This window comes from Tupaia chinensis, unplaced genomic scaffold, assembly GCF_000334495.1.
Source record: "Tupaia chinensis unplaced genomic scaffold, TupChi_1.0 Scaffold149851_1, whole genome shotgun sequence".
NCBI classification, from domain to species: domain Eukaryota; kingdom Metazoa; phylum Chordata; class Mammalia; order Scandentia; family Tupaiidae; genus Tupaia; species Tupaia belangeri.
In genome coordinates, this window is record NW_006209696.1 from 33,223 (window position 1) to 44,872 (window position 11,650).

The window sequence follows — 11,650 nt, forward strand, 5'->3', positions numbered from 1 at the left end:
AGTAAAGCAATTCTATAGGCTTACGTCTTGTTGATTAAGATACTTTTTTAAAATTATCTATTTTCCAAAGTTGGAAGGCAATTCTTTTTAATGATTCAACATTAGGAAAAAGAGTGTAATGCTATTTCCCACATTCACTGAGAGCAGAACAAGAGAATATTCATTTTTACAAAATTATGTTACAATAATTTTTCACTCTACCATGGAATACTATTCCATAACATATCCACCTTATTTACATGGTGCCTTATGTCTGGTGTTTTGTTTTTTTTTTCTCAAACCCTGCCCCTCCTCTACACTTCCATCCCTTACTCCCTCCTCGTCCTGTTTCTGGTATTACCATTGCTCTCTTTACCTCTATGACATCTCATGCATCACCTCATAAATTGAAAGAAAATAAAAAAGCAGGAAAGAAAGAAAAAAGAAACTAGTAGAATGAATATCAAAGGCACATCACACTATGTAGTGTTCTTTGTTGAAGATGATAAAATTTTAATGTATTTGATTTATTATCACACACAGTATGCAGGTTTCAAAAAACCATAATGAACCCTATACAGATGTACAACAATTAAATTGAAATCAAAATTTGTAGAATAAAGAAAGGAAAAAGAAAACAAAAACAAAACTGATCTTACAGAGTATATATTCCCAAGGAGCCTTGAAAACACTAAGTAAGTAGCAAAAAATTGAATCCAAATGTCTTGGCTGAAAATAGACTGATACTAATAGGTCTTTTATTTTCCAAAGTTTTGTCTTCAGTGGGCTTGATGAGCTTTCTTTCTATCTTAAGATCCATATTCCATATTACATATTTCCTTAATAGATCAACAATTAATCATTTTTTATCACTTTTTTTTTTAGAGATTTTTGCTATAGGGCGCGTGTGCTCGCCAGAAAGAGAGAGACAGAGAGATAGAAAGTTAGAAATCACCCCCCAAGGGGGGATGGCCACGCCACAATCCCTTCTCCTCCATTCTCCTCTCGGGATCTTGGGCACCCACGCACATGCAACTGGCGTGAGTTTAAGCCACAGGGTCAGGAATCTAGCGACATAGTCATCACACTAACCGCTGGTTCCTGGGATCACTTTTTTAAAAGATATAAATGAGATGCAGAGATAAATACATATGAAATATCCATGTATATTTAGCTCATTATTTTAGAATTAAGCTAAGAAAATTATCACTGAAATGACTTTTTTTAAAGATATAAATGAGATACAGAGAAAAATACATATGAAATATGCATGTATATTAGCTCATTACTTTAGAATTAAGCTAAGAAAATTATCACTGAAGACTTTAGCCCACATTCTCATGATTCCATGAAAACATAAGGAAATTCTAACAGCCTAACTTGTCCATACTTGGACAAAAAAATGTTTTTATAGTAAAATAGCCTCTGAAACTTTGAGTTATTGTGACATTTTTCCCCATGACTCATTCTATTATTTCAAATTTACTATTGCAAAAAGTTTAATATGTATGTCTCTTCAACATCTAGTATTTATGGTAAACATCTAACTCTGTCTGTCTAGAAACAGCAAATCTCATAGGGTTATCAGGATTTGCATTTCTTACCTGGAAAGTTCATCATTAAATAGGAAAATTGAAATGAAAAGCTACATGTAGTGAAAATAAGACAGAAACTAGTGTTCTCACCCACTTTCTGGAAGACTGATGGAGACTGAGAAAGTGGTTTTCCTGAAGAAAAGTTGGTTCTTTATGAAGAAAAATAATAATAGTGATGATGTCTGTTTCCCCTACCATGCTCTAAATTAGGGCCAAAGTCATCTTTAGAAATCGTCAGCTGATGAGTTCTCCACTGTTCTCACACCCACTACTGCGATCCCACTTGGAACTCTTAAACGAAGACAAGTAGAAGGTGCAGAACTATGTGATGATTACCCGTGCAGACATTTGTCTTGGAAACAGCTGTAGGAAGATAAAATATTTTTGGCACCCTTTTTTCAAATCTATTTGGAGAGGGAGGATAGAACCATGATATTCCTTCAATGAACATTACCAGTTGATTCCCTTTAGGACACAGGTGCAGTTGTCCTACTGGGCATTAGGAGCTAATTAGTGTATCACCTCAGATGCACCCAAGTGTACCAATTAGAACCACACTCATGGCACTGATTTCACTATAAGGGAAACTTGACAGATTAGCCTTGAGAAGTTTCTTTTTTTAAGGAATTATTCATTTTTAAATTTTATTTATTCATTCAATTGTTTTTTCAATTTGACCAGAGAGAGACGCAGAGAGAGAGAGTAAAGGAAAGTGAGACAGCAAGCCACCAGGTTCAAGACTTGAACCATGGTCAGCTATGTGGGAGTGTCTGGTGCCTTAACCACCATGCCACCTGCTGGTCTCAGGCTTGAGTAGTTTCTATGACAAATTAATTTCTTTCATCTCATACTCGATGGTGCCACATTTCTTTTCTTTTTAATTTCACTATTACCTTTTTGTTTTTTTACGTTCAATCACTAGACATTTTTAAAGCATACAAATTGGATTTTGCCAACATGAATACAATCTGTATTAGTCCAGTCAAAGATATTCTCATAATGTTGTACATTATCATCAGAAGAAAATTTTCCTTTTTGTGTTCATTAAATTTTTGCCTCCTTTTTTTGCCCCTGATTCCTTCTCCCTCTCACTCTCCCATTCCCCACCTTCCTCCCACACTGTCTCTAGTATCCACAGTTGCTCTGCATGGCTTTATACCTTCCAATCATACAGTTTCTGCCATAGAGTGCAGACATTCAGTATTTTTTAATTATACATATATATACAGATTATATATATATATATATATATATAAATACGCTAAGATTAGACAGCAAGCCACCAGGTTCAAGACTTGAACCATGGTCAGCTATGTGGGAGTGTCTGGTGCCTTAACCACCATGCCACCTGCTGGTCTCAGGCTTGAGTAGTTTCTATGACAAATTAATTTCTTTCATCTCATACTCGATGGTGCCACATTTCTTTTCTTTTTAATTTCACTATTACCTTTTTGTTTTTTTACGTTCAATCACTAGACATTTTTAAAGCATACAAATTGGATTTTGCCAACATGAATACAATCTGTATTAGTCCAGTCAAAGATATTCTCATAATGTTGTACATTATCATCAGAAGAAAATTTTCCTTTTTGTGTTCATTAAATTTTTGCCTCCTTTTTTTTTGCCCCTGATTCCTTCCCTCTCACTCTCCCATTCCCCACCTTCCTCCCACACTGTCTCTAGTATCCACAGTTGCTCTGCATGGCTTTATACCTTCCAATCATACAGTTTCTGCCATAGAGTGCAGACATTCAGTATTTTTTAATTATACATATATATACAGATTATATATATATATATATATATATAAATACGCTAAGATTATTTGTTCCATTTGTCCACCTGTCTATTTCTGTGCCAGTACCAAGCTGTTTTGATTACCACAACTTTGTAGTATATTTTTGGGTTAGACATTGCGAGAGACATTCTTCACAGATCTAGAAAAAACAATCATACAATTTGTCTGGAATCATAAAAGACCTCGTATTGCCATAGCAATCCTGCACAAGAAGAGTGGAGTGGGAAGCAAGAAAAGTTTCAGTTAAAAAAAAAAATTAAACAAATCACTGAACCAGTCAACAATTCAAAAGAAAACAAAAATCCTTAAATCTAGAAGACAAAGAATAGAAGAAAATCAGTAATGTGTTAGTCAAAAGTTATAACATTCTATTTCAACATGTCCAAATCTAATTTTAGGGTCTTTACAAACCTCATTACCGAACATGGTCCTAATCCAGTCTTTCCATTCCCAATAAATTACATCACCATTCTGCTCTTATATCTAACATTTTATTTTTAATAAATATATTTACTTATTTATTTTACACTTTTAAAATTTACATTTAACAACTGTACATTTGTGTGTGTGTTTGCCATACGGTGTGTGCACTCACTGGAGAGAGACAGGGAAAGAAAGAGAGAGGGAAAGTGAGAAATCACTCATCAACCAGATGGCCATGTGACAATTCCTCCTCCTTCATTCTCCTTTGATATTTCAGACACACACATACACACACACAAGCCTTGAGTGATTTCCAAACCACCAGTGCTTGAAACACTGTCACCCATATTGAAATTCATCACCTAAACCACCATGACACCTGCTGGTCTCCACTGTACATCTTTGCAGGATTCAAAACTTTCTTTTTTCTAGTATGAATGCAGTACATCTCAATCAAGTCAATGATATTACCATATACATTATCATCAACAGATAACTTTTCATTCATGGTTCTGTTAAATTTTTTCCCATTCCCTGCCTCTCACTCCGTTACCCACCACCCTCCATACTGTCTTTAGTACTCACAGTTGCTGTCCCTGCTACTGCCCCTTCCCTTCTGCAATACTAATTAGCCAGAAAAAATGATGAGACACTGACATCTGATAACAAATAGATAAAAACAGAAGATATAATGTTCAGTAAAGCAAACCAGACTACAAAAGAGAGACACGGTATGCTCCGCTTAATATATACCAAATAACTCCATTCTTTATTTTTTGCACCTGAGCAGCCTCAGGACACAAAACCAGGAACTTCCCATGTGGGTCCAACATCACACATTATTAGGTTATCACTATACTACCATTCAACGCATTATTTTTTTGTCATTTTTAATTGATCATTATAAATTGTGCTTATTTTTATGTTTAACACAGTATTTTGAAGTATGTATACAGTGTAGATTGGCTCAACTCAGATAATTATGCCATTTTGAAAGTAACAAACCATAGCCATCTGTGACACTGAACTCTCCACAAAACCAGGTCTAAATCATTATCAGATCCATAGATTTTACCTCTTTATGATCTGTTATAACAATTTACCTCTCCCCAAAATCAGACAAGCTCTAGTTCCTGCCTAAGGTATTAAAATCACTCTTTATAATCTTATATTCTTTTTTTTCCTAGCATTTCTCCCTACTATGTTCTAACTTTAGGTCAATGTCATCTAGATAAAATATCGCATTGCTGTGTCAAACCTGTCCTCACCTCCACTGCTGTATTTCCATTTAAACTCTTAAACAGTTTCCCAGGCTCTTAGAAGAAAATCAAAATCCCTAGCCCATAGATCTTTTCCCTCATCCTATAAGCATATTCAATAATCCCCCACACAAAGTTTCTTCTCAGGGTTTCAGGTGAATATTTCAGATATTTCTTGGATAATAAGATAGATATAAAAGTTGAAATTAAAAATGTCAAATTCATTTGTCACTTCAGTATGCATATTTCTTGATGGGGGGAATAATTTATCCTTTTTGACTGTTTTCAAGCAGTTTAATGTAAGGACAAAGAGAGTTCTCTTTGGAAAATGGTCAAGCTACACAGTATTTTTCCAGGCCCATTAGATTTCTGCCTCACATATTGTCCCAGCAAGGGAAGAGCACATCAGCAAGACTGACAGAACTCAGGAACCAAAGTAGAAACCCCCAAATGGCCAAATGAAGGCACTATTCTCTGCAACCAGGCCAACAAAGTCTCCAAGTCTGAAAGTGACAAACAAGAATTACAAATTTGCCCTTTCATTGTATTCACTGAAGTAGAATATACAACAAACAATGAAGCAGTTACAAGATATTATAAACTTGAATCTCAGAAAAATATACAAGAGCTCAACTCTCTTAAGATGAAAAAGGTTTCTTATGAAAAATATTTATGGAGTAGTAAATGTGACTGAGATGACCTAAGTGAAGATGCAAATCGTACTGAGGGTAGTTCTGTGTTTTCTGTAAACTCAATACCAAAGGTCCTATGATTCCTTGTCAAAACTAACATTTAAAGATTGCATTATATTTTGCTCCTGATCATGGAGCCTTCCTATCTAGTCCAGTTCAAAGGTTCAAGCCCCACACACTTCCAAGGAGTTTGGTCCTCTCTTTTATGCTTATACTCAATCATTTATCCTTTAACTTAGGTTTGCTGCAGTTAACTTGATGCAAAATTTCTGAAAATGTAAATCCTAGATCTGACAAACACAACAACTCTAGAACTCTAACAACTATTGTTATCTCCATTTCCCAGGTGGACGCTTAATGATTAGAAAGAGAGCCTGGCATGGTAAATGAGCAAAATAGAAAGATAAGAAACTACCACCCTGCATTCCCTGTCATCTAAGTTTAACTCACTTCACTTGGGTAAAATAGATAATTGTGTATAAGATCCTAACTTCTTTACAAGTCTATTCTCCTCATGACTTACAAAATTTTTATTTTAAATATTTATTTGAATCTAAGAGCATTTATGAAAAGTATGGAAGAAGAAAAGTGGGAGGGGAAGAAAGTATTCCTTCTTTCTTGGTTTCGCCATAATTCAGGCTCCTTTGATAGCATATCGCTGAGAAGAATGGTGGAAATTTACAGGACAAATTCTCCTATGTAAGAACAGCCTCTTCTCATGTGCTACAGGAAGGAATTCATCTTTCTGAGTGTCCCGCTAATGTTCTTCTTGGTGATATTTTACTGTTTTCCTGAAGGACTCAGATCCATGATAGAAAAATGACACAACTGGAATTTAAGATATTCTACCTGTAGTTCAGCATACCAGTTAATGAACATTTAACCTACTGATATGTTTTCAAAATTTATATGACATAACTACAAAAGGTACTCTAGATTCTCAGAATATTTAGCCATCTCTAACATGTTTTCTGTGATGAGTTCTAAAGCTCATAACAACCTATGCTACATATGCCAAATGTCCATAATCTATCCTCCTATCACACGAATATATTAGACACCATTATTTGACAGCTGGCCAGTATTTTATTTGGTATCGTAAGTAAAAGTGTATGCCACTGTTTTAAATCATAAGACGACTATTGATCTGGGATTTTTCTGGCCAACAGAAATTTCAGTCGTTTCCTTGAGGTCCTAACTATATTATCATTACTGTTGAAAATTTTCATTCCTTTTCTTTGCTTTGCTTTTATTTTTTCTCTTTTTTTCTTTTCTTTTTTTTAACCATAGGGTGCATGTACTCACTGCCACAGAGAAACAATGAAACAGAGCAGTAAAGTGAGAAATCACCACCCAGGAGGGATGGTCACACAGCAGTCTCTTCTCCTCCATTCTTCTCTTGGGATTTTGAACACGCACACACACCCACCTTGTGTGATTTCCAAGCTGCCAGGTCTAGAACTCAAAGCATAGTGGGCCATATGAGAGTCTAGCACCTTACCCATCATGCCAGCTCCTGCTCCTTGAAAATTTTCTTAACTGTACATACATCGTATTCATGGTGGTTGATATAAAACAATCTTCATGCGCCCTAGTCCCATGCATCATTAGGTATAAGATGAATGTACACAAAGATGGTTTCATAGAAAGAAAAAAAAAAAAAAAAAAGAAAAGACAGGAAGCATTGGAAAAAAAAAAAAAACAGAAAAGACAGGAAGCCTGTGCATTGAATAGTCTTGATCAAATACCCCCTCATTCACTCAGGTATGGCCAGGCTGGTAACATCACCTAATAGAAACAATGTACACCAGAGTGTGTAGATCTGCCTTAGGTTCAGTGACCTCAGTGGGTATAAGAAACAGCTAGAGTTTAATAATGTGTTCTCTATTATAAACAGTAACATGGGCAGTTTTCTACAAGAATACCTGTTAAAATAGGCATTATAGAAAGATTAGTATAGGAGTGGCTAGTATAGGAGCAGATCAGCAGCTACCAGATTCTGGGAAAATACAGGGAGAGGTGTCCAGAAAAATAGAAATGTTAGTCAAAGAACACAAAGTTCGATTAGGAGACATTGGTTTGAATGATCTATAAATGTTGTGTACCCCAGTGACTAAATTTAATACTAATAAGTGCATTTCCAAATTACTAAAAAGTAAATCTACTTTTTTCTCCTACAGTATGAACTCCATTCTGTCTTTTAAACTTATAACTAATATTATGGTATTTCAGTGATGAATAAAACAGGCATCATTTTCTACATAAACAATACCTAGGCATTTCTGCTTCATTTCTTTCCTGATGGATGTTTTTTTCAAAGACAATTTTTACCTCACTAAAAAGTAAATTTACACTGAGCAGTTGTAAAATATGCTTCTTAAGGAACCAGTGGGTAGTCCAGTGGTTAAGGTGCTGGATTCCAACATGGTGGACGGCAGTTTGAGTCCCAGACCTGGTGGCTTAAAAATCACACCAGGCACATGCCCAAACTCCTGAGAGGAGAATGGAAGTGAAAGAATTGCAGCCTAGCCATCTTCCTGAGGAGTGATTTCTCATTTTACCGCCTCTCTTTCTGGTGAGCACACATGTCCTATAGCAAAAACTGTAAAAAAAATTATATATATATATATATATATATATATATACACACATATTAATATAATATAAATAAAAAAGCACCATCTAGCAAAAATCTTTTTTAAAAAAAATTTTAAATGAAGAGAGAATAAAAATTATGTTCAAAGAAACATCTGTCAGGTAAGAAACATAGAAGAAACACATAAGCATTGCTTATTTAGAAAAAAAGTCTGTTTATACATCACTAAAATACCATAATATTAGTTATGATTACAAAAGTCATAGAATGGAGTTTATACTGGAAAAAGAAATAAAAGGAGATGAGAAGATATGATAAAGTTTTAATTGTTCATTCACTAAAATAAAAACCAGTAACAAGAAAATGAGCAGAAACATTAAAAACATTAAGGTGGCTTATTGTGGCTGAAACAATAAATTTTGAATTTATGAGAGTGCTTTTAATTTCTCATTAATATCTATCAGAATAAAAATAGAAATTCATATTAGATTTTTTTATCTTTGCTGATTAGAAAATTTAATTGTGAAATATTTGACATGGGGAAAGACAGAGACAGAGTTGATTGACACAGTTTCTCACTCACATCTTTATATGCTAACCAGTCTCTTATCTCTGGTACAGTCTCCTTCCTTCAATCTAGTAGGCTCCTACCACCCCAATAGAGGAAATAGTGCAATCGCCAGACTGACCTCTGAAGCATCATCTTAGTACATTAAGATATTTTTCTATGCTTCTCTGTGCAAAAATGTATCATGAGTTTTAAGACACCCTGATATATTCATAAATAACTAAATATTGTGTTACATGTAATAGTCCTGATTTAGAGAGTATGTAGTGTTGTAAATATGACCTGAGACTAACTTTGATGCTCCACACTTTTATCAAATAGCTTCCATTTTCCTTCCTAAGACCTACCAACTATTTTAAATGCACTTTTTACTTTCTCCCAATTTGTGTCACTAAGCAGTACATGTCATCCCTAGAAAGTTTTCTACTGAGAAGCACAGTTTTATTTGTCTTTATCTGCTGTAGTTACTGTGTCTAGCAGAGAATCACGAAAGCTCACTAAGTTACTGGTAAGAGGGTGGCCAGGCTCATGTAAGAAACCATTCACACCAACCTCACCTAGAGCTAGTTCTCAGAAAATGTTTTTCAGCATTTCTTAAGAAAATCATCACTTACTACCTGTAAGCTTGGAAGTCACGGGGAAATAGCTATTGTGTAAGAACCAAACACTTAGACCAGCCAAAGACATGATGGGTCAGGCAGAGGAATTTCACATGTCCAACTGGTGATTCAATTCTTGGATCTAGCAGCTTAAGAAACATGCCAAATGGGTGTGTAAGCAGGCTCAAAATTTCAAAAGGAGAAGTGAAGGAGAGGGGATTGAGATGTGGCTTTCCCCCAGTGGGGCTGCTTTCTCACTTCCCTCCTCTCTCTGTGTCTTTCTCTGGTGAGCACATGTGAGCCCTAGCAAATAAAACATTTAAAAAGCAAAATGTTTAGCTAAAATTGGAGTACAATATTTCTAAGCATACAATGTTCACCTGGTAGCAATAACCTATGACTGCTCTGTAGCCCTATGTAATCCTTTGCTTTATCCAATGTTGATATCTATTATCTTCTGCATTCAGTTGTTGGGTATTTCATTTTTCTAAATGAGCTAGTCATGAGTAACGTTACACTTACACAAGACCCATGTCTGAGAAAATATACTCCCAAGCAGTGTTCCTTCAACACAAAGCTCACGGCACTCTGATAAAACAGAATTGCGACTCATCTGTAGGACTTAAGGTTTTGTTGGTTTTGCTTTTGGTTTTTCCCAGTAGAAGTTAAAGTTATCTGACAAGTATTTTTTCTACCATTTTCTTCTTAAGGAACTTGTAACCTCTTTGTTTCTCAGGCTATAAATAAAAGGATTCAGTAGGGGAATTATAATTGTGTAGAACAGTGAAGACATTTTGTCCTGATCTGCAGCTTGGCCAGACGTACATGAAGAAGATGGTGCCATAGAACAAGGAGACAGACAGCAGATGAGCACTGCACGTGGAGAAGGCTTTGCGTCTGCCCTTCTCAGACTTCTTTTTTAGAATAGCAAAGAGGACAAAGGAGTAAGAGATGATAATAGCCATAAAAGTGAAAGACTGTATAAAAGTTGAAAATACAAAAATCAGGAGCATATTAACTGTAGGATCAGTGCAGGAAATCTTAAACAGCTGTAAAATTTCACAGTAGAAATAATGTATCACATTGGACTTGCAGAAAGTTAATCTAAATAACAAACCCACATGTATCATGGGATGAAAAAAACCAATAATATATGAAACACCTAACAACTGAATGCAGAAGAACTTAGTCATTATCACTGGATAAAGCAGGGGCTTACATATGGCCACATAGTGGTCGTAGGCCATCACTACCAGGAGGAAACATTCTGTACTTGCACTGGAAGCCAAAAAGTAAAACTGGACTATACAATCAAAGAACGGTATCACATGAATCTTTGATAAAAAGTTCATCAGCATCTTGGGGGTCACAGAGGAGGAAGTGCACACATCTGCAAAGGCTAAACTGCCCAGGAATAAGTACATGGGGGTGTGAAGGTGGGCGTCCTTCCAGATGAGAGCAATCAGGCCAAGGTTGCCCGCCATGGTGATGAGGTAGATGACCAAGAACAGCAGGAACAGGGGCACCTGCAGCCCTGGACGATCTGTGAGTCCCGTAAGGATGAACTTAGTCACCAGAGTCTTGTTTGTCTCCATCATAGCCACACTGCAAGGAGAAGGTGAGTGAAGGGCACATCCGTGAATGATCTTGAAAACTATCATGTTTTATTTTTTTTTAAATATTTCTCCCTTTTTTATGTCTCTTAATCTAAAGATTTACTGTTTACTTTTGAGTAAGTACTTTTCATTAAGAACAGGTTTTTGGGAAACTGATCCTAAAAATTAGAAATATTTATATGTGAATGACATAAATATTTCAATGTTTATATAAGATAATTTGGTTGATTCTCTTATTTGGAAAATTTTGTTGCAATTTATTCGTTACTTTTATTTAAAAATCTTTAGAAGTAGGGGCAGGTCCCTAGCCTGGGGAGTAAGGAAGGCTGTCTCAATACCCAATCATAGTATAACTCGCAGTCCCAGAGGTGGGAGGGGCTTGAATAACACAGGCATTTGTGTGTGCTTGCCTCAAATTTCAACAGGATGAAGAAACGGAGATTCTGTAGTGTGACTTCTTCCTATTGGCATATGCTTTCTCCCTTCCCCTCTCTTTGCTTCTTTGCCTCTCTTTGGTGAGGACAT

General features: G+C 35.7%; 1 pseudogene; it reads right to left on the reverse strand.

The window, feature by feature from the left end:
- Positions 1-10,200: 10,200 nt before the first annotated feature.
- LOC102482556 (olfactory receptor 5AC1-like) lies at positions 10,201-11,104 on the reverse strand (annotated as a pseudogene).
- Between the last annotated feature and the right edge of the window lie 546 nt (positions 11,105-11,650).